The 22,222-nt window shown below is 43.2% G+C and overlaps 1 protein-coding gene and 1 long non-coding RNA gene across 7 annotated transcripts in view; one reads left to right on the top strand and one right to left on the bottom strand.

Annotated features, from left to right (window-relative positions):
• EDARADD (EDAR associated via death domain) overlaps positions 1-22,222 on the top strand; it is a 171,871-nt gene that overhangs the window by 118,440 nt on the left and 31,209 nt on the right. The gene's annotated exons all lie outside the window — the stretch shown is intronic.
• The window catches only part of LOC103350914 (uncharacterized), an 80,985-nt gene continuing 70,552 nt past the window's right edge, over positions 11,790-22,222 (bottom strand). For all 3 annotated transcript variants that reach the window (XR_518760.4, XR_518762.4, XR_011381539.1), the window contains 2 exons: positions 12,790-12,981; positions 11,790-11,925 (listed from right to left, as the gene is read on the bottom strand). This is a non-coding gene — a long non-coding RNA (uncharacterized lncRNA). The remainder of the gene's footprint in view (positions 11,926-12,789; positions 12,982-22,222) is intronic.

Raw genomic sequence — 22,222 nt, 5'->3', positions numbered from 1 at the left:
GGTTCACTCCCAAATGGCTACAACAGCTGGGGCTGGGCCAAGCTGAAACCAGGATCCAGGAACTCCTTCCAGGTCTCCTATATAGGTGGCAAGGGCCCAAGTACCTAAGCTACTTTCCACTGCTTTCCCAGGTTCATTGGCAGAGAACTGGATCAGAAACAGAGCAGCTAGGAATTGAACTGGTGCTGTGATATGGGGTGCTGGTAATGCCAGCATCGCAAGTGGTAGCTTTATCTACTGCACTACAGTGCTTGCCCCCAGACTTGCTCCTTTTATGACAACCCTCTCTTGAGAATTACCAAGAGCTCACATGAGAACTGCCTTCGTCCCTTTTGAGGGTATGTCCGCAGTGACCCAAGGGCCGCCCAATAAACCTCACCTCTGAAAGGTTTCACAGCATCTCTCCATACCTACATCGTGGAGACCAAGCCTTCAATTATATGGATGCTTGGGAAGTGCCCAAGCTATATCCAAACCACAGCAGACTTCAGTCAATTCTGTGTTGACTTTCTTCTGTCTCTGAGGATGAGATAGGCAGCAAGGCAGGAAAAAACGTAGCAGTGATCATTTGACATTGGTAGAAGGAAGAGGAGGTAGAGGAAGAAGAAATTTAAACTTTTCTACTATATTCAGAATTTTCATTGCAGCCTTCATAGCTGTATAGGCCCATATTTGTTGCCTCCAGTAATCTTGTGAGGTAAAGTGTTGTCTCCATGTTATAGATGAAGAAATGCAAAAGAGTCAAACTATCTGTGCATGTTCCAGAACTTGGATGGGAGCCCAAGTTCTTAGTCTCAGGCTGCCTGATCTGCAACCTCCGTGCTTTTCCCTCTTCTCAGCAGTTCCACCCCATGTTAGAATGGATCATTGGGAGCCCCAAGTTACCACAATATGAGGAATATCTGAAGAGCGCTTTCAGGATTGGCAAGTCTAAGTACTGGAATGTGAACTGCCAGAGAGAGAGAAATCAAAATGTTTGCAGGGTGTAACACTTAACATTTTGAAAGAAATCTAAAAGCTTCATATGAAAGTTGAATTTTTAAAAAGGGCTTTTATTTATTTTAGAAGCAGAGTTAGAGAGATGGAGAGACAAAGATCTTGCTTCACTCCTCAGATGGTTGCAATAGCCAGGGAAGGAATGGGGAGTGCCTTTTTTATTTTTTATTTTTATTTATTTATTTTTTTGACAGGCAGAGTGGACAGTGAGAGAGAGAGACAGAGAGGAAGGTCTTCCTTTGCCGTTGGTTCACCCTCCAATGGCCGCCGCGGCCGGTGCGCTGCGGCCGGTACGCTACGGCCGGCGCGCTACGGCCGGCGCACTGCGCTGATCCAATGGCAGGAGCCAGGTACTTCTCCTGGCTATGTGGGTGCAGGGCCCAAGGACTTGGGCCATCCTCCACTGCACTTCCGGGCCACAGCAGAGAGCTGGCCTGGAAGAGGGGCAACCGGGACAGAATCCGGCGCCCTGACCAGGACTAGAACCTGGTGTGCCGGCGCCGCAAGGCGGAGGATTAGCCTAGTGAGCCACAGCGCCGGCTAGGGAGTGCCTTTTTTAGACAGAATTAGAAGCAAACTGTGCAGGGTTCCAGATAACAGGGCACATGATTTGTTTTTATAAAGTATTAAAGAAAGTGGTAAAAGCTGATGTGGATCATCTCCAGAAATCACAAAGCTGTGCTAACTCAAGTTCAAACAGCCTTGCCTTTCTCACTGCACTTGTGGTGGTGTGAGCACAGTGGTTTGCAGAAGATGCCCAAGGCCAGCTTCCTCCCTCCAGAAACCCACAGGGGAGCTCAGCTGGCCAGATACACACATTGAGAACAAAGGGCTCAAACCATTGACTCTGGGGGCTTATACCATGCATGCACCCCCAAGCTGATACACTGAGGTTTTCCAGGACTCTCTTCCTCAGTGGGTTAGTCCTGTTAGTGGGGAAGATGGGAAAAGGAGAGGCATTAGCTGGACCTGCCAGCTGTCATAGAGAATTGGTGGCAGTTGAGGTGAAAGGAAGGAAGTAGGGCCAGGTGGCAGGAGCTCTGTGGCTGCAGGACGTAGCAAGCGCAGGTCAGCTCAGCCTACTCCTCTCTTCCCCCTCCTCTGCTGTCCCAGCCCCAGCTAATGCTCTGACGGACAGACTAGTCTATAAAGGCCTCATAGTTGATTCTGATATACCTCACCCCCTTCCCAAAAGTAGGATCACTGAATGTGAGAGGTGAATGTCTGGCCATGGATTAAATTCACACATTCCCCAGCAAGTTGGATATGTGACTAATTTCACTTTATGGTAACATAAACTTTCAGTCAATGTGATTGCAAATGAGTCACAAATGTGCCTTTTACCCATCATTTTCTCTATTTTCTTGCCACCCTCCTTTTTGGGGCCATTTATAGGAAATCCATGAGCTTGGCCCATCATTTTGCACATTGCAAGTGCTTCAAACATTGGCCCAGTTGGTGGGAGGCCTAGCCTGCTCCATGTGAGTACCATATACTATAGGTCAATTGACAGTAATGACAATCCTTCAGGACAGAATTCAAAAAACATGTGAAGCAACTGTCAGTGGCTGAGAGAAAACAGATATTTTTTATTACTAAAGGTATCAATATCCATTTATGCTCTGCTTAGACCAGTGGTTCTGGACCCTGATTGTTAGAATCGCCAGGAGAATTTTTAATAAAATTCCAGTGCCTGAGCCTCATGCCTCAGAGGTTCTAGTTTAATGATCAGACAATGGCTTAAAGTGTTGATGTTTCTTAAATGTCCCAGAGCCTTTATGGTGCTGTCAGAGTGAGGGAGGCTGGGTTAGACCAAGTGTCTACAAGATAGAGGAATGCAGACATGTTCACAGCATTAACTCTTTGTTCAACATGTACGGGTATGTGAGCTGCCCCTACCTGCCATCAGGTGTGGCCCACGGAATTGAAGGAAAAGCAGGCAGCCTGGGTGGGCTAATCTTGGAGCCAGCCCCACCTCTGCAGTCAGAGCAGGCACTGCAGCACAGCTCCAGCTGCTGGGGGAGAGGGAATGGAGGAGATTCCTTTCTCTCTCTCTCTCTCTCTCTCTCGCTCTCTCTCTCACACACACACACACACACACACACACGATGCCAAACCCTTTTCTACCTCTCTTAGGCATAATCAAGGAACACAAAATGGGAAATGCAGGTATGATATATTTCCTGTATAAAGGTTTGGGTTATTTTAGATTTGTTCTTTGCCTGTCTGTCGGGTGCTTCTGATACAGAGATTGTATAGACTTACAGGACATTAGAGGCAGAAGGAGCTGTGTCACTTGGTCTGATTTGCTCACTTTGGAGATCCAAAAACAGAGGCTCAGAGAGGTATTTTCTCTTTCAGAAGCAATTAGCGTTATTACATGTGTCTTAGTAGGCTTAGGTGATCATAACTGGGGGGTTCAAACAGGCAGTTACCCTCTCACAGGACCAGAGGCTGGAAGTCTGAGATCAAGGTATGGACAAGGTTGGTTCCTACTGTGGGCTGTGAGGGAGAAGCTGTCCCATGTTCCTCCCCTAGCTGCTGGCAGTTTGCTGACTGTCATTGGCGTTCCTTGGCTTGTAGAAGCATCACCTCGGTCTCTGTCTCTGTCTTTACATGACGTTTTCTGTGTGTGCACAAGTGTCTCCATATCTCCCCTTTTTATACCTTATAATGGTCATAATGGTTAAGATTCCTTACCTCATTTTAACTTGATTACCTTTATAAAGACTTTATTTCCTGGGGCAGGCATTTGGTGCAATAGTTAAGTTCCCTCTTGGGATGCCCATATTCCATATCAGAGTGCCTGGTTCAAGTCATGGCAACTCCACTCTCTATCCAACTTCCTGCTAAGGCACACTCTGAGAGGCAGCAGATGGTGGTTCCAGAAATGGGGGTCCCTGCCCACCCATGTGGGAGATCAGAATGGAGTTCCAGGCTCCTGGCTTCATCTTGGTGCAGCCATGGCTGTTGCAGGAATTTAGGGAGTGAACTATTAATTTGTCATTGTCTGTTTGTCTCTCTGCCTTTAAAAAAATGAAAATTAACACATAACTTGTTTTTTAAATGGTTTGTTTATTTCCAGATAAGCCCACCTTCTGACCTTCTGAGGTACTGGGACTTAGGACTCTAACATAGGGATTTAGGGGAACACAATTCAAGCTACAACAGCTGCAGTACCTTGGAGTTGATGGTGTTGCAGCAGTGATTTTACAATCTGGTCTCTTGTAGGTATTTCATCCATGGAATGATGGATGAATCATAGCTCCTACCTTCCAGGGTATTGTGTGTGCTGGCAGTTAATATGAATCTGAAAACAACACACTTCACTTGTTTACATTCTTCTTTGAGTGGAGTACTGGAGTTTTCCCAAGTAACTTATCCCTCATGAATCACTTTGCTTTCTTTGTCATTCATTCTGACCGTGAGGTCATGCTTGTGTCTTTTCCTTTGCCTTCTCTTTGGTTCTACTCCCCATCTGGATGAGATGGCCTGTGTTTACCCATCCTTTGCCAAATCACAGTGCTCTTGACATGAAAGACCCTCATTATTTGTTTAAAAATGTTGAATATAACAGAAAGCTAGGGATATAAAATTCTTTCTGTGAAATGATGACTTTTCCATAATTAAAGTGATATGCTTATTAAAACAAGAGGAGGCAGCACAGGCTGTTGGCAGCCATTGGGAACTAAACCAGCAGATGGAAAATCTCTCTTTCAGTCACTCTGCCTTTCAGATAAATAAATGATGTAAATAAATAGATAAGAGTGGAGAAATATTTCTTCTTTTTTTCTTTTACATGGATAAAACTTTTTTTGTATAGCTATAATCCCACTGTACAATGTAACATTTTCTTTTTTTTTCTTAGAAACCTTTTATTTAAGGTATACAAACTTCATGCATTTCATAAATACAACTTTAGAAACATAGTGATAGTGATTCTTCCCACTGTATCCATCCTCCCACTTCCTCTCCCTCCCTTCTTCCTCCTCCCTATCCTATTCTCATTTTTATTTTTACCAAGATCTTTTTTCAATTAACTTTATACACAGAAGATTAACTTTATACCAAGAATTCAACAAATGATATAAAAAAACCTGTTCCCCAACAGTTTTGATTTCTCTTTTAATTTCTTCTATGACCCACTGTTCATTCAGGAGCATGTTGTTCAGTCTTCATGTGTTTGCATATGTTGTAGAGATTCTTGAGTTGTTGATTTACAGCCTCATTCCTATGTTGTCAGAGAAGATGCACGGCAATTTTGATTTTTGTTTTAATTTGATGAGACTTGCTTTGTGGCCTGGCTTGTTGTCTATCCTAGAGAAAGTTCCATGCACTGGTGAGAAGAATGTATATTCTGCAACTGTAGGATGGACATTTCTGTAGATACCCATTAGGTCCATTTGGTCTACTGTGTCGACAGCTGTTGTTTCCTTGCTGATTTTCTGTTTGGTTGATCTGTCCATATCTTTATTGGTGAGATGTGTTTCTTGTAGGCAGCAAATAGTTGTTGTTGTTTTTTTTTTTTTTTATTCAGGCAGTCTGTGTATTTTAACTCTAGAGTTGAGGCCATTTACAGTCAACATCACTATTGATAAGAAACAATGTGGCCCTGCCATTGTTCCATAAATATTCCTATTATTTACTTTGGATTTCCTTTGTACCTTTACTAGAAGATCTTCTGCCTTCACCTTTTTTCATAGTGAAGCACATCCTTAAGTGTCTTTCATAAGGCTGGACAGATGGTGACAGACTCTTTCAATTTCTGTTTGTTATGGAAGGTCTTTTTTGAATTTTCATTCATAAATGAGAGCTTTACAGGGTGCCGTATTCTGGGTTAACAGTTTTTTTCTCTTAAGACTTGGAGTATATCTTGCCATTCTCTCCTAGTCTGTAGGGTTTCTGATGAGAAGTCAGCTATGAGTCTAATTGGAGATCCTCTGAATGTAATCTGGCATTTCTCTCATGCACATTTAGAATCTTTTCTTTAGGTTTTTCTGTGGAGTTTGACTACAATGCATCGTGGTGAAGATCTTTTCTGGTTAAGTCTACTAGGAGTTCTATGTGCAAATTAGGGACATTTTCTGTTATTATTTTACTAAAAAGGCCTTCTAATCTTTTTCTCTTTCCTTGTCTTCAGAAACTCCTAAGACCTGTATTTTGGGTCATATGATAGTATCTCATAGATCTCCAACAGTGTTTTTTAGTTGTCTAATTTCTTCTTCTTATTTGGGGGGGAGGGGAGGTCTGATTGTAAAACTTCTAGAGATTTATCTTCTAACTTGGATATTCTTTCTTTTGCTTCATCAGTTCTGTTGTTAAAGCTTTCCACCACATTTTTTACTTTTCTATTGAATACTTCATTTCCAATATTTCCTTTTAATTTCTTTCTAAAATCTCAATTTCATGAGAAGAATTTTCTTTCATGTCATGAAAGGGCCAGAGCCTTGTCTGCTGGCCTTATCTCCTAAACTCAGTCATAACCAGTTCTAACCAGAGTGATAGGTTGGCTTGGCTTGTCCTGGGCATTTGGAAAGGGGCCTAGGACCCAGATTTTTGCTTAACAACATGGCATCTTTAGACCTTGCTGTGGTTTGAATATGTCCTCCAGAATTCATCAGCTGGAAAATTTGTCCCCATTGTGGTAGTACTGAGAAGTAGAGGGACCTTAAACGGAGAGTAAGGGGTGGGTGTTGTGGTACAGTGAGTGCTGCCTCTTAGAACACTCACATCCAGTTTCAGAGTGTTGGGTCAAGTCCTGGCTGTTCCACTTCCCATATAGATTCCTGCTAACATACCTAGGAAGACAGTGGATGGTGGCCCAAGGCAGTGGATGGCGGGTCCTTGTCACCCACAGGGAGACCCAGATAAAGCTCCTGACTCCCAGCTTCAGCCCTGGCTGTTGCAGACATTTGGGGAGTGAACCAGTGAATGGAAGCATGGTGCACTCTCTCTCTCCCTGTCACTCTTTTAAATAAATAAATTAATTTAAAAAAAAAGAGAGGTGATTAAGTCATGGTGCTTTGTCTTCATGAGTGGGTAATGCTGTTCTCACTGGAATGGGTTAGTTATGGGGAGAGCAGGGTGTTACAAAGCGAATCTGCCCTGTGCTTTCTCTGGCACACACTTGCTTCCTCTTCTGCTCTTCCACCATGTTATGGCACAGCAGGAGGCCCTCACTGGTTGTGGCCCCTCTGTCTGCCCTCCTAGTGTCTAGAATCATGAGCTAAATGCACTTCTTTTCTTTATAAATTACCCAGCTTATGGCGTTGTTATAGCAGCAGAAGATAGACTAAGCAGAAGGGGACCTCAGAAGTCACGCTCTTGAACCCTGTGCTTTATTGATAAGGCAGCCTGAGACAGCTCATGAGTAGCAGGGCTGGGACCTGGGACCTGGGACCTGGGACCTGGCCCAGCCCACACACTGTCCCACTCCCAGATGCCCAGTATTTCTGAGTTTGCAGCAGTTGCTGTCACTAGTTGCTCTTGGGCCTTTTACCTCATTAAATATAAGGATATTTTGGCTTTTCCATAGTTCTTAGTGGTATCAGTCTGACAGAACAGCCTAGGGTAAATGCTACAGGGATCCAGTTGATAAATGGAAGGAGGTGTTCCTTTCTTTCCAGAGACAATGGGCAGAATCCCATCCAGTAGTCTCATTGCTTTGGCAAAGCAACTGGCTCAGCAGACTATCTGCAAATCCAAAGCAATTAAGTGCATTATAATAACAGGGAATGGACCTGACCAGCACTCTCTGTAGATGATATCTGACGTGAGTCAGCCCGGCAGGCCCCTGCCTGCTCCTCTTGATATGCAACAATCCTTTCAAGCTCCAACAAGAGCTATTTAATGGATCTGTGAATCCTTTAGTTTTTTTTTTTTTTTTTTTTTTCTCTAAGGAAAATTCAGTTGTGCTTTACTTGGTAGTTCCTTACTACACCCTGATACAAAGTTTATAGAATGAAGAACCAGTGCTACCAGGTAAAACTATAAAATTTTCCCTGAAGATTATACTCGGTATCTTTAACTCTGATGGGAGGGCCTCACTTCAGACTTTCAGTTCTTGGCTACCTAGCCACACATAACTATGCTTTCTTGAACCAGGCTATGAAAGGGTCCTTGACAGCTGTCTGGAGAGCAGGAGAGGGTCAGTCTGACTGGAATGGAAATCACCTGTTCTATTCTGTGACTCTAGGCACACTACCCTCTCCTGCACACTCTGTTCTTGTTGACATACTTCCACAAGAGTCCATAGAGCTGGCCAGGTCACCTCTGGGAAGGAATCAAGGGTACCACACTAGAATAGCTATACTAAGCACTAGAGTAAAACCAGATGAACTTGTGTAGTGGCCTTAAAAGCCATAGTAATTCTCTTTCCATTTTTTTTTATAACCCTGGACAGTTTTGCCCCAAACAGATTATGATCTGGCCCTACCTCCCATTGGTCATCTTACTTTTTCTAGACTATATGTATCCCCAGTCCAGGGGGAATCTTCTTCCTCCTTTGTGCTTATGTCATCCATGGGAGTGCTGGGATCACATGATCATTGAAACAAGCCCTGGCCCCAGAACTCTGAAGATCCCCACTCTGACCCACCCTTGCCTCTTTTCCTTCTTCCCCTTCACTCTCTCCCTCTGCAGGCATGTTTAGCTTTCAACACTGCCCACTCATCCCTCTATTCATTCTTGCAGCCTGTGAAAGGATACTAATGTAGTTGTTGACCTTCAGTTCCAAGCCTCCGGCTTCTCTCTGGGCTCCTGCTGACCCAGTCTGATTCCCTGGTCAAGCATGTTGTTGATGCTCTTACTGACTTTCTGTGAAACCTGCTTTGCCAAGCCCTTGGCTTGGATAAACCAGGGCCACCTGTATTCTCTGTTTTAGATTGCTAGAGGAAACAATGAAATGTAATCCGTTGTTCCCATTTCAAATTCATGCTACCCAACCTCAGTCAACAGTGTATGAATGTACAAGCTAATATAACTCTTTAGCAAATTATTTGGCAGTATCTGTTACTCATTGTTCTAGTAATCTCACCTTAAGGACTCAGTCCTGTAGAAACAGAGTGCAAGATACACTTTGTAGCATTTCAGGTAGAGAAGAGTTGGCAGATAATACTCATGCCCATTGGTAGAAACAGGTTATATAAACTGATACATGGACACTATGCAATATTTTTTACAGATTTATTTATGTATTTGAATGGCTGAGTGAAGGGGAGGGAGAGAAAAAGAGAAATCTTCTGTCCACTAATTGACTGCAAATGCCCACAACAGTCAGGGCTGGGCTGAAGCTAGGAGCTCTACCCAGGTCTCCCACATGGGTGGCAGGAACCCAAGCACTTGGATGGGCATCTGCTGCCTTCCCAGGTGCATTAACAGGAAGCTGGATTAGAAGCAAAACAGCTGGAAGTCAAACCAGCACTCTGATATGGGATGCAGATATTACAAGCTGCACCACAATGCCCACCCCAACACTGTGTAATATTAAACAAAAAAGAAGAGACCACTGGCCTTAAAAAATGTCCATGATACATTGTTAAACATAAACCGAGTTGTAGACCAGTACAGTTTGGGTCGAAAAATCTCTCCCTGATGGTTGTCAGTATGGCTGTGATTAAGAAATCAGGAAGGATGTGCCTAGAGCAAACCCAGGGACCTCTGGGAAATGAGAGGATTGGGAGATGGGGTGAGAGATAGAGAGCAAAGATTTTCACACCCTTTCTGCTTTTTTATAAAACAGCATGATTTTGAGTAATTTCTGACTTTTTGTATGTTTTGGGTGTTTCTTCAAATAAATTAAAAGTATTGGAATCAGTCATTCAAAAATTTAAAGGGTATTTTGACTCAGTACACTTGTGATATTTGAATACTTGAAACCAAGTGAAGCCAACTGTTCTCTCTGCAGTTAGTACATAGTTATGTACTGCAGGAAAATTCTAGACTGAACTGAGGAGTTTGTTCATGCACTTCCTCCTCATGCAGAATTCAGTTAGTCTGTGCTCTACATCACTTGTATAGTGCAGCCTGGGTTTGTGAATGAAGTAAATACAAGCAAAATCTCCCTTTCATTAACATCCATATCTACACGGCCTACTTGTATTTGCATGTACAGACCATAATCTCCTGTAAAATACTTTGTGTTAGTTCTGAACAATAATCAACTATACCTTATACACAAAGGGAAAACCCGTTTATCTTTCATCTTTGAAACCATAGCAGAGGTATGAAATTACACTCGAACATGCCCGGCGTCAAAGTCGCAGGAAAGTCTTTGACCCCCATTTCAACTCCAGAAGTCATAGGTCTTCCTTGTAATTGGAGAGAAAATTCACTGAAGAGCTAAATGTATACCACACACCCACAGATTTGCTCTGATTCTCGCAAAGCACCAAAGCGTTTACTCCAAATTGTCATTGTTCTGTAGTTAGCTCTTTCATTCTCAATGAAAGGCGCCCTATTCCCTGAGGTCTCACTTGAATTCTTGCCTTCCTTTGTGCCACCTTCCTTCCATCTATGCCTTTGTAACACAGTATTCCTTGTGATATCAATATTATGTTTATGTCTTTGTTACACTACTAGATTAGAATCTTGAGGCAGCAGATTTTTTTATGTCCATATCCCAGGGCCTAGAATGGTTTCTTATACCACTAAATGTTCAATAAATGTATCCTGAATTAGATACATCCCAGAAAGCCAGTTGCTGGATATACTTTCAAATCAGTGGATATATGTGTGTTATATGTATACTTCAAGAAAAAGTAAAATTCAATGCTGTAATAAAATAGCCACTGATTTGCTGAAGAACTGAATATAAACTGACTTTTTAGAGAAACTCAACAGGAGATTTACAGTCTAGTACTAATGTTCAGAGGTGGATAATCAATAAATACATTCAGAGCAGTTACCCAGATCCTGGGTCTGTCTTGGGAATTCTTACCACTGAAAGAGTTTCATTGGCCATCTGATGTAAGAAAGTTTTTGAACAACCTAAATCCATGCTAAACATGAAGCACTGTTACAAGGGCACCCTCAGGCATTTTTTTTTAAATTTGAAATTTACTTGAATGGCAGGGAAACAGAGAGACAGAGAACGTCCTTGATTCACTGGTTCATTCCCCAAATGGTCAGTCTGCAACAGCTAGGGCTGGGCCAAGACAACACCAGGAGCCCTCAATTCAATCTGGGTCTCCCATGTGTGTGGCAGGGACCCAAGTACTTGAGCTGTCACCTCTGCCCCAGGGTACATGTTAGCGGGAGGCCGGAGTCGGCAGCAGAGCTGGAACTTGAACTGAGGCACTCCAGTATGGACTGTGGGCATCCAAGTAGCATCTTAACTGTCTTCCAAATACTTGCCTCACCCACAGGCATTTTAAAATCATAGTTTCAAGGCCATTTACTAGAATATTTTTCTTAAATCTGAAAGCAAACTTTAACATTGGTTATTCTCCCAAAGAAGCTAATTAAGTAATTTAACTGGTACTGCAAGTGTATAAGACATCAACACGTGGGGCATTTCTTCTCAGGGTCTTGACCTACAATTTAGATTACTACCATCAGATGCACAGTGACAGTTACTTTTGGTCTTCATGGTAGTTTCCAACCAGAGTTAGGTTATATTAGGTTAATCATGCAGTCATCTTCCCCTTAGTTTGCAAAATAATGAATATAAGCTGTTTATTACTTAGTGAAGCATAAACACTTAAAGTTCAAACCAAATAGTGTCTGTTTCACAGACAGTTGGTCCCTGGGTACTAGAGGGGACTGTCAAAGAACAAAATTTCAAACAGATTGCATTTTAAAGTTCGAATTGGCTTTTATTAGCAGCTCACAAACCAGGTAATATCTAGTCTACAAAATGGAAGAAGCTCCTCTGGTCATGGCAGAACAGTCAGTTTTTGTAAGGCTTAGCTGGAAGAAGGAAACAGCATCCTGTAAAAAAAGAAAAAGTTCATTGATTAGCAGCGGATTACTGCATGATACTTTCTTTGCATGGGTTAAAGCAGAAGGTACTTCTTTATCACACCAGCCCAGACTGGCCCCTTTAGATTGATGTCGTAAATCTCCTAGTTTTAAACTCCTCCAGAAAACTGGCACATTTGGAGATGAGATTATCTTCTTCCTCTTGAGTTTCTCAGATGTTCAGATTGCACCAGTAGACACCTTAGGTTCCAGTTCGGTGCCATGGAACCTTAGCTTGAATGACTGCATTTTGGGTTGGTCTTTTGGGACCTAGTCCAAGAGTTCAATCTACACCAGTGGCCCTGCCTGGATTATATCTAACAGGACCTTCCCATCAGTCTGTCAGTGTCTGTAGTCATGTTAATCCATCCCCACATGAACTACACGTCCAGCTGCGGGTTGAGAGTAGGTCCCTGTTGTGAGCTCTCAGGTGTAAATCTTTAACTGTTCTTGGACATCCAGAGCTTTCAGCTCCCTAAGCAGAAATGAGACCTGGCACTCACTTTATAAACCAACGAAAGTGCAAAATTCTGTCACTTAGCCAGCTGTCTCTTTGCTCAAAAAATTCTTGGCAGCACTTAACACATTTTGCCTAAACATAAGGTAATTCCCTCCTGTTCACAATGAGGTTTTACAAATGGAGTTTTTCTTTAGCCTACTTGAAGACAGAAAATATTCAACCCTGCAATGCCTGAAAATTTCTGAAGGTGATTTTGCAAAGCAACCCATGTCCAGACCTCACACCACATCAATTAAATGAGAATCCCTCTAGCCAGCATTGATGAAAATTAACATTGAACTTTAGGGAGGGAGACAATTTATCTAAGTGCATACCTGTATGATTTATGAATTTCCTCCCACAGTTAATGCCATAGCTTGTTTTACTTTGGAGGTGCAACCTTCCCCACATCTTTCCCATCGGAAAATGTTGTTCACACAGTGTTTCTGCTTGGTTCCATGTCTGTGTCCTCTCACCCAGGCTACACGGTTTTGTAGAGTTCATCATCTTCCTGATGCCCATGTCATCTGTAAGAAAGCATGTGTTTGGTCTTATTACTATTATGACAAAATAAACACACCACAAAGTTTACCATCTTAACAGTTTTGAAGTACACAGTCCAAGGGCATTCAATACATTCGTATTGTTGTGCAACTATCATCACTGTCCATTCATGGAGCTTTCTCGTCTTCCCAAACTGAAACTCTGTCCCCATTGAACAACTCTCCATATCCCCTCCACCAGTCTCCTTTCTGTCTCTATGAATTTGGCTCCTCTGGATACCTCATTTGAGGCATACAGTATTTGTCCTTCTGTGACTGGTTTATTTCACTTAACCTAATGTCCTCAGGGTTCATCCAGGTGGTAGCATGTGTCAGAATTTCTTCTTCTTAAGGCTGAATAATACTCCATTGTATACCACCATATACAACATTTTTAAACCCATACGACCATTGATGGGCACTTGTGTTGCTTCTGCCTTGCCATTTTTGTGAATCATGTTGCTGTGAAACATGGGTGTACAAATATGTTTTCAAGACCTGGCTTGTAATTCTCTTGGGTGTATACACAAAAGTGGAATTGATGTGTTGTGTGGCAATTCTATTTTTAATTTTTTGGGTAACCTGTATCTGTTTTCCCAGCAACTGCACCACTTAACATTCCCACCAGCAGTGTACACAGATTCTGATATCTCTACTTTGTCACCAAGACTGTTGGGTTTTTTTGTTTTATTTTTGTGTTTTGCTTTTTGATAGCTGGTATTGTAATGCATAGGAGGTAGCAAAAGCACTTTTTTTTTTTTTTTGGCCAGGAAGACTTAGACAGTGAGAGGGAGAGACAGAGAGAGAGTTATAGACAGTGAGAGAGAGAGACAGAGAGAAAGGTCTTCCTTCCGTTGGTTCACCCCCAAAATGGCTGCTACGGCCAGTACTGCGCCAATCCAAAGCCAGGAGCCAGGTGCATCCTCGTGGTCTCCCATGCTGGTGCAGGGCCCAAGCACTTGGGCCATCCTCCACTGCCTTTCCGGGCCACAGCAGAAAGCTGGACTGGAAGAGGGGCAACCGGGACTAGAACCCAAGGTGCCGGTGCTGCAGGCAGAGGATTAGGCTAGTGAGCCGCGGCGCCGGCCATGAGAGCACTTTTGAGCTGTCTGCAAACATGGTTTCCCATCTATTTACATAGCATTAGGGCAGGGTTTTACTTTGTTTTTGTTTTAAAAGATTATCCTGTGATGGTGTCTTTGCAGTTTCCACAGTGTATTACTATTTTGAAATCATACTCCCAGGAAAAATCACTATATCTGGGTTAAACTGTCTTGCCTCCTCTTTCTCTCCAGGTTAGTGAAGCCACACATGTGTTTTCCATAAACACTAATTTCACTGTTCAAAGTAATGTCTCACAGAGTATCCTATAAAGCCAGAGTACTTATGGAAACTTGGATTTAAGGAAATTCCTGCTGTCTTTAAGGATAATTTAAACACTTTGTTAACGTTACATTCAAGTATATGTGGTAATTGGAGTAGATGTTTAAAAAGAAGGGAAAGGATGGCCAAATAGCAACTGGATGCTACCATTTGGCTTAAAAATGCCATAACTCCCTGCTGCACCACAACACTCACCCCAAAACTGAAATTTTCATTTCTTTAGCAGTCACTGTTTTTATAAACTGAGTCCTTTCATACACCATTGTCTTTCATATACACAGTCAGCCTCACTCAGAAACAATTCTCTTCTATAAAACCAGCACTTTATATAGTTGAACTTCGCTCAGAATGAAGGCAATGTGTTTAGATAGAAATTTTCAGTGTTTGTTACTTGTGCAGTGGTGGCTCTGTGCTCCTAGGTGTTTGGATGTCAGGAACTGACCCAATAAAGGGTTACTTGCGTGGCACATGGGGTGCACCCCAGCTGTGATCAGGTAAGATGAGTGGATCTGGTTTGCAGCTGCTTTACCCCAGAAACACACAGCAACTTATGGTCAATCAGGTAGAGTCAAATTCATGTAAAGTTAGGGATTGGCAAGCACTCAGGTGCTTGGAGGTGACTAAGTGAACAGAAAGACAGGTGAGACCTGAAGGGGACTTTGGAGGATGAGGGCAAGAACTGGTGACCAAGAGGACAAGGCTAAAGAGCATGATGAGGGGATGAGGGAAGGGTAAGGAGAGCATCACAGAGAACTGCAGCCCATGCCCTGCTCTAGAAAACATGGGCTCCCTTCAGTATTCCTGTCCTCTTTCCTCTTCCCTCTCACCATCCTTCCTGCCACAGTCTTGGCATTACCCCCGTATCAGAGACAAGCCTATCGCCACAGTGCAGATTGGACAAGTCCCTGTTGCCTCATGATCTGTAGTGCAGTGCAGGAGACTCCAAACCCAGCAGAACAATCTGCTCATGGGTGACAACGTACAGGATGCTGTGGCACACACAGGGCACAGAACCCACACTAGGGGTTTGGAGAAGGTGCCCTAGAGGAAGTGATGTCTAAGCTGGGGCCTTGCAGATATGGGGAGGTTCAGCAGATTGAAGGGCTGGGCAACCCTGGGCAGTGGTTCCAGGCAGACAGAACCGCATATGTGTCATCTGGCCACCTCCATGTCCTCACCACCCACCAGGGACAAGCTGGTGCTCACTTCTACCACCCCGCTAGAACCACTGTCAGAATCTCTACTCGACTCCTCCTCACCAAGTCTTAGGTCACTCAGTCCTCAGAACCATGACCTTCCTGTGCCTCATGCTTTGCTTCTCTTCTCTCTGGCATTCTCTTTCCTTTCTAATTGCTTCCCCTGCCACCAAAATGCAGGCACTGCCAGTCTCTTCTTCTGTAGTCCCTTCAAGGTCCATATTTTCATCTCCTGCCTTGGCCTCTCTCTCTGGGCCCAGGACCATGTTTTCAGCCCCCATAGGAATCACAAACTTGTCATGTGAGCCTGACCTGATCATCTTCTCCATCATCTCTTCAGAACTTGCTCTCCATTTCAGCTCCTTTGACTGTGTGTCTGCAGTAGCTCTTGCTTCGTCCCCTCCTCTTCAGATGGGTGCTTTGGGGTCTCATTAATCCTTGCCTGTGAATCAGCCTCCCCTACCACCTGGCCTCCAAGCTGTCCCCAACCCCCACATGTCCTGCAATCTGCAGCCAGGCAGGTATTCCCTGCAGTGATCCTGGATAGCTCTGAGGATGCCCTACTTCCAGGGAGAGCCCTTGAGTGATGCCCATTGTCTGTGAGAGGAAGTCCAGCTCTTTGGACAGACTCCCTCTCATCTCCCTCTTGCCCCACACATTGCCTTTGCTAAAGACAAAATGCCTCACAGGGGCCCTGTTCTTTTCCATGTCCTTGTCAACTCCTGAGTGCTGCTGGCTAAATGCCCCTCCCTCCTAAGGACTTCAGCAGGCCCCTCAAATCTTGCAGTCTGGAAGAAACTGCCTCTGATTTTTTTTTTTTTCATCAACAGAAAGCTCTCCTCTCTGACTTTATCTGTACCTTCCTGTTGAGATGCACCATCCTCTGGCTCACACTTTATTTATTTGTGTGGTCTCTATTCCCCTGGCAGACCTGGGAGCAGGCCTTGAGGGCAAGGGTTCAGGTTCCAACACGGGGTCTTGTGCATATTAACTGCTCAATAAATAGGTGTTAAGTATAGGCAGAAGTGTGGTTTCAGTTAGACCATAAAAACCACAAAAATAAGTCTTTTCTAGTTTCACTCTTCAAAAAAAAAAAAAAAAAAAAAAAAAACTAAGCTAAAAAGTATTATAATCTAGTAATCAGAGCCAGGAACAAAAAAACATAGATAGTAATCTAAATTCTGTCTTCATCAACCTTTACAAGTAAATCTGAGTCATGTTCCCTGTCTACATCATGGAGATGATTTTTGCCAGACATTGACTTTGGTAACATTTTCTCCAGCTTATAAGGAATCAAGTCAAATGTGCCATGTAGCATCGTTTTTATTTATAGAAAAGTTCATGTTTGAACAGAGACCTCAAATACCACAAAAATCTGTCAAGTTCGAACATTTGTGTCTCTCGTCATGACCTGAAGTTCCTGTTTCCAGTTCAGTGAGCAGAACCGTGACTGTGTTGATAAAAGGGCATACACACCTGCCCAATCCTGCTGGAGCTCTGCAGATGTGCAAAGGCAGGTCCTCACACGACCTGTGGAGCAGTGAGCAGTGGCCCAACACTGTGGCTCCGAGCTTACCCTTGGAAAGTTGCACAGAGGGCAATTGCTCTTCCTTCAGACTTCCTGTAACTCTTATATACACACTGTCTTCCTTTCCTTCTATATCTCCCTCTCTGTGTGTCTCTCACACATACAAACATACACACAACACACCTATAACTGAGTAAGGGGAATGTGGGAAGAAAAACATGATTTATGGTAAGCAGGTTGATTTTTTTTTCACTGAAGATAGTGATAAGGAAAGGAACTCAAACATAAGCAAGAAAATCTAGCAGATAAGATATAGAATGATGTTGTGTGGGAAAAAAATGGACTTGTGATTGGACAACAGTTGTCTCCACACTGCTAAGGCGTGAAGGGAAATGTTTCTTAGAGGATCCAGAGAGAAAGACTGGCTGAAATTCTTAAAACACGCTGACCCCGGGAGTTAACCCATCTTTAAGAGTGGAACTCTCTCAGACCTGAGGATGCAGAGAGACCTGAGCTGCACCTGAGCTGAGTGAATCCAACAGCCACCTGAGGACGCAGGTGGGGAATCTGAGAGCAGCATTAGTAGTGATGGGCCTGTCTCAACCTAGTGCTTCCTCTGTGGTGCCCATGGATGGAGGGGGGGACATTAGCTAGTTGAGAGACTTTAGTTACATAAAGGCAGATATTAACACCAACAAAGGTATGCTGGATCTAGACTCCTCTCCTGGCTTCATGGAAAATATACATACATGCACACGCACTCACATGCACACACACAACACACACACACACACACACACTCACTCACCTCCAAAGAAGATCAGAGTGTATCCCTTATGCTGTGTATGCTGTAGTATGGCCTCGGTTGTGAAAATAGAACCTCAGTTGGATGGGTAGAGATATGATTACCCCTCAAAAGATTTGGACACTGCTTTTTCACAGTTTGAATTGCTTTGCAATTTTACACAAATAAGTGAATTTAATAATAAGGGAGGAGGGATTAAGATGGCAGAGTATGGAGGGAACTTGCTGCTCTAGACTAGGAGAAGATAGTTTTAAAAAAGTGGAAAGAGTGCAGTCTCAGGGAAGACCTAGGGAGAAAACAGCAGAGGAAACTCTACGCCAATTAAAGGGACACAATAAACCTACATGGAGGGCAAAGACACGCACAATTCAGGACCCCAGCAGCCAAGAGCTCCTGCACTGTTGTTGGAGAGTGAGGTGAGACCAGACTGAAGCAGCCCAAGCCAATGGCAAAAAAGGTGCAGGAACACCCTAGAGGGAATCCAGCTTGCAGCCCTGTGAGGGATAGTGTACCTGCCAGACTAGCAGAGAAAAACAAAGCAGGGGCCACGTTTTCTCTCTCCTCAATCACCCTGCAACTGCATCCTGTAACAAGCTGATAGAGAGCAGGTGCCATTTTGGATATATGTAACAGCTACGCCAGCTCATGTTTGCACACAGCAACCAGCCAAGCAGAGACTCCTGAGCCTAGTAGAGAGAACAGACAGGGGGCTGGGTGCTTGTGACTATGGGAGGATTATATGCTAGGACTGTGAAAACACTGAGGCTGTGTGAGAGGACTCAGGGTGTGACTGGGACTTTGGGCAGTCACTGTGGGAGGCTCTACACGATCAGGGCTTCCTATTTACCTAGCAGGGAACATTGCTGGGGAATCTGAGCTCACTTACATTGTGGACTGCACAGATCCTTTTTTGTGGTCCTTGTGGAAGAGTGGACGAATAATATACCCACTGGGGCTAGTGCCCAGGCATTGGTCTGCTTTGAGGAGAGGAGCTTGGCTGAGTCTACACCAACAGGCAAGAACAAACCTCCCCTCTGGTAAAAAAAAAAAAAAAAAAAATAGGAAATTTACCTTGCCAAACCTGGGTGTGTCACTTCAGACATGCCCTTCACCCTGGAGCACTGAACAGAGATCCTTGGCCACACCTACCACATGCCTCTAGGAAGTCCCTGAAGGCAGACACTCCGCTTATCCACAGAGGCATAGTACAAAGATAAAATCCACCACAGTGGAAAAAAAAAAAAAGAAGAAACCAACAAGTATCTCCACAAATGCTGAATAACAAACACACCAATTCAAGAAACAAGAATAAGAAAAAAAAAACATGATGCCCCCAGAGGAACCCAACATTTCAATACTAGATTGTAAAGATGATGAGATTGAAGAAATGCCAGAAATGGAATTCAGAAAATTGATCATAGGATTACTCAGAAGTAATTAGAAGCAAATGAACAAACTACTGAAATCCATACATGACATGAAAGACAATTTCTCCCACGAAACTGAGATCTTAAAGAAAAATCAAAATGAAATCTTGGAAATGAAGAATTCAGTAGAACAAATAAAAAAACACAGTGGGAAGCCTTTACAACAGAATCAGTGAAACAGAAGAAAGAATATCTGACACAGAAGACAAAGCACAGAAATTATACAGTCAGACCAAACACAAGAAGAAGAAATTAGAAAACTAGAAATACTGTTGTAATCTACAGGACACTATCAAATGACCCAACATATGGGTTCTAAGAGTTCCTGAAGGCATGGAAAGAGAGAAAGGACTAGAAGGCCTTTTTAGTGAAATAAAACAGAAAATGTCCCTAATTTGGAAAAAGAAAGGGATGTCCAAGTATGGGAAGCACATAGAACTGCTAATAGATTTAACCAGAAAAGATCTTCACCACGACACATTATAGTCAAACTCTCCACAGGAAAACCTAAAGAAAAGATTCTAAAATGTGCACAAGAGAAACACCAGATTACTTTCAGAGGATCTCCAATTAGACTCACAGTTGACTTCTCATTAGAAGGCCTACAGGGTAGGAGAGAATGGCGAGATATATTCCAAGTCTTAAGAGAAAAGAACTGTTAACCCAGAATACTGTGCCCTGCAAAGCTCTCATTTATGAATGAAGGTGGAATAAAGACCTTCCAAAACAAACAGAAATTAAAAGAATTTATCACCACCCGTTCTAGCCCTGCAGAAAATGCTTAAGGATGTGCTACACACAGAAACACAGAAACATGGTCATCACTATGAAAGAAGGTAAAGGAAGGAAATATCCCAGTAAAAGTACAAAGGAAATCCAAAGTAAACAATAGGAATATTTATGGAATAATGGCAGAGCAATGATGTTACTTATCAGTAGTCACCTTGAATGTAAATGCCCTCAACTCTCCAGTTAAAAGACACAGACTGGATGAATGGATTAAAAAAGAAAACCCACCTATTTGCTGCCTACAAAAAAAAAATCTCACCAACAAAGATGGATGCAGACAGAAAGTGAAAGGATGGAAAAAGTTATTCCATGCTAACAGAAACTTAAAAAGAGCCAGTGTGGCCATCCTAATTTCAGACAAAATAGACTTAACACAAAAACTGATGAGATAAAGAAGGGCACTATGTAATAACTAAAGGATTGATTCAACAGGAAGATATAACTATTATAAATGCATATGCAACTAATTACAAGGCACTTGGATATTTAAAAGAAATGTTAAGGGATCTAAAGGGAGACATAGACTCAAAACAATAGTAATGGGGGACTTCAACACCCCATTTTCAGCAATGGATAGATCAACCAGACAGAAAATCAGCAAGGAAATAGCAGTTAATTGACCAAATGGACCTAACAGATATCTACAGAAATTTGCATCCTACAGTTGAAGAATACACATTCTTCTCAGTGGTACATGGAATTTTGTTTAGGATTGACCACATGCTAAGCCATAAAGCAAGTCTCAACAAATTCAAAAAATCAAAATTATACCATACATCTTCTCAGACCACAATGGAATAAAACTAGAAATCAGCAACTCAAGAATCTCTAGAACATTTGCAAACAGTTGGAGACTGAATAATATGCTCCTGAATGATCAGTGGGTTGGGGCCGGCACTGTGGCACAGCAAGTTAAAACCCCAGCCTGTAGTGCCAGCATCCCATATGGGTGCCGGTTTGAGTCCCAGCTGCTCCACTTCCTATCCAGCTCTCTGCTGTGGCCTAGGAAGTCAGTAGAAGATGGCCCAAGTCCTTGGGTCCCTGCAGCTGTGTGGCAGACCAGGACGAAGCTCCTGGATCCTGGCTTTGGATCAGCTCAGCTCTGGCCCTGTGGTCATTTGGGAAGTGTACCAGCAGAATGGAAGACCTCTCTCTCTGGCTCTTGTTCTCTCTGTAACTTTGTCTTTCAAATAAATAAAATAATTCTTTAAAAAAAAAACACAGTGGGTCATGAAAGAAATAAAAACATTTCTAGAAACAAATGAAGATGACAATACAACATATAAAAACTTATGGAGGGGGTGCTGGTGCTGTGGTGTAGTGTGGGTAAATCTGCTGCCTGCAGTGCCAGCATCCCATGTGGGTGCCTGTTAGTGTCCCAGCTGCTCCATGTCCAATCCAGATATCTACTTTGGCCAGGGAAGGCAGTAGAAGATGGCGCATATCCTTGGTTCCCTGAACCCACATAGGGGACCCAGCAGAGGCTCCTGGCTCCTAGCTTGGGATGGGCCCAGCTCTACCCATTGCGGCCATCTGGGGAGTGAAACAGTGGGTGGAAGACCTCTCTCTCTTCTCTGCCTCTGCCTCTCTGTAACTCCATCTTTCAAATAAATAAAACAAATCTTAAAAAAAATTATATGGGAGGGGCCAGCGCTGTGGTATAGCAGCGCTGCCTGCAGTGCTGGCATTCCATGTGGGGACCGGTTCAAGTCTCAGCTGCTCCAATTTTGATCCAGATCTCTGCTATGGCCTGGGAAAGCAGTAGAAGATGGCCCAAGTGCTTGGGCCCTTGTACTACATGGGAGACCCAGAAAAAGCTCGGGTCCCTGGCTTTGGATTGACACAGTCAGTTGCAGCCACCTAGGGAGTGAACTGCTGGATGGAAGACCCTCCCCACCCCCACCTCTGCCTCTCTGTGACTCTTTCAAATAAATAAATAAATCTTAAAAAAAAACTTATGGGGTACAGCAAAAACAGTGTTTATAGCAATTGGTGCCTACATCAAGAAATTGGAAAGGCATCAAATAAATGACCTATCAGTGCATCTCAGGGATCTAGAAAAATAACAGAAAACCAAACCCAAAACTAGTAGGAGAAA

Source organism: Oryctolagus cuniculus, chromosome 13, assembly GCF_964237555.1.
Source record: "Oryctolagus cuniculus chromosome 13, mOryCun1.1, whole genome shotgun sequence".
Lineage (NCBI taxonomy): Eukaryota > Metazoa > Chordata > Mammalia > Lagomorpha > Leporidae > Oryctolagus > Oryctolagus cuniculus.
The sequence above is the reverse complement of the archived record's forward strand: the minus strand, read 5'-3'. Positions and strand labels throughout refer to the sequence as shown.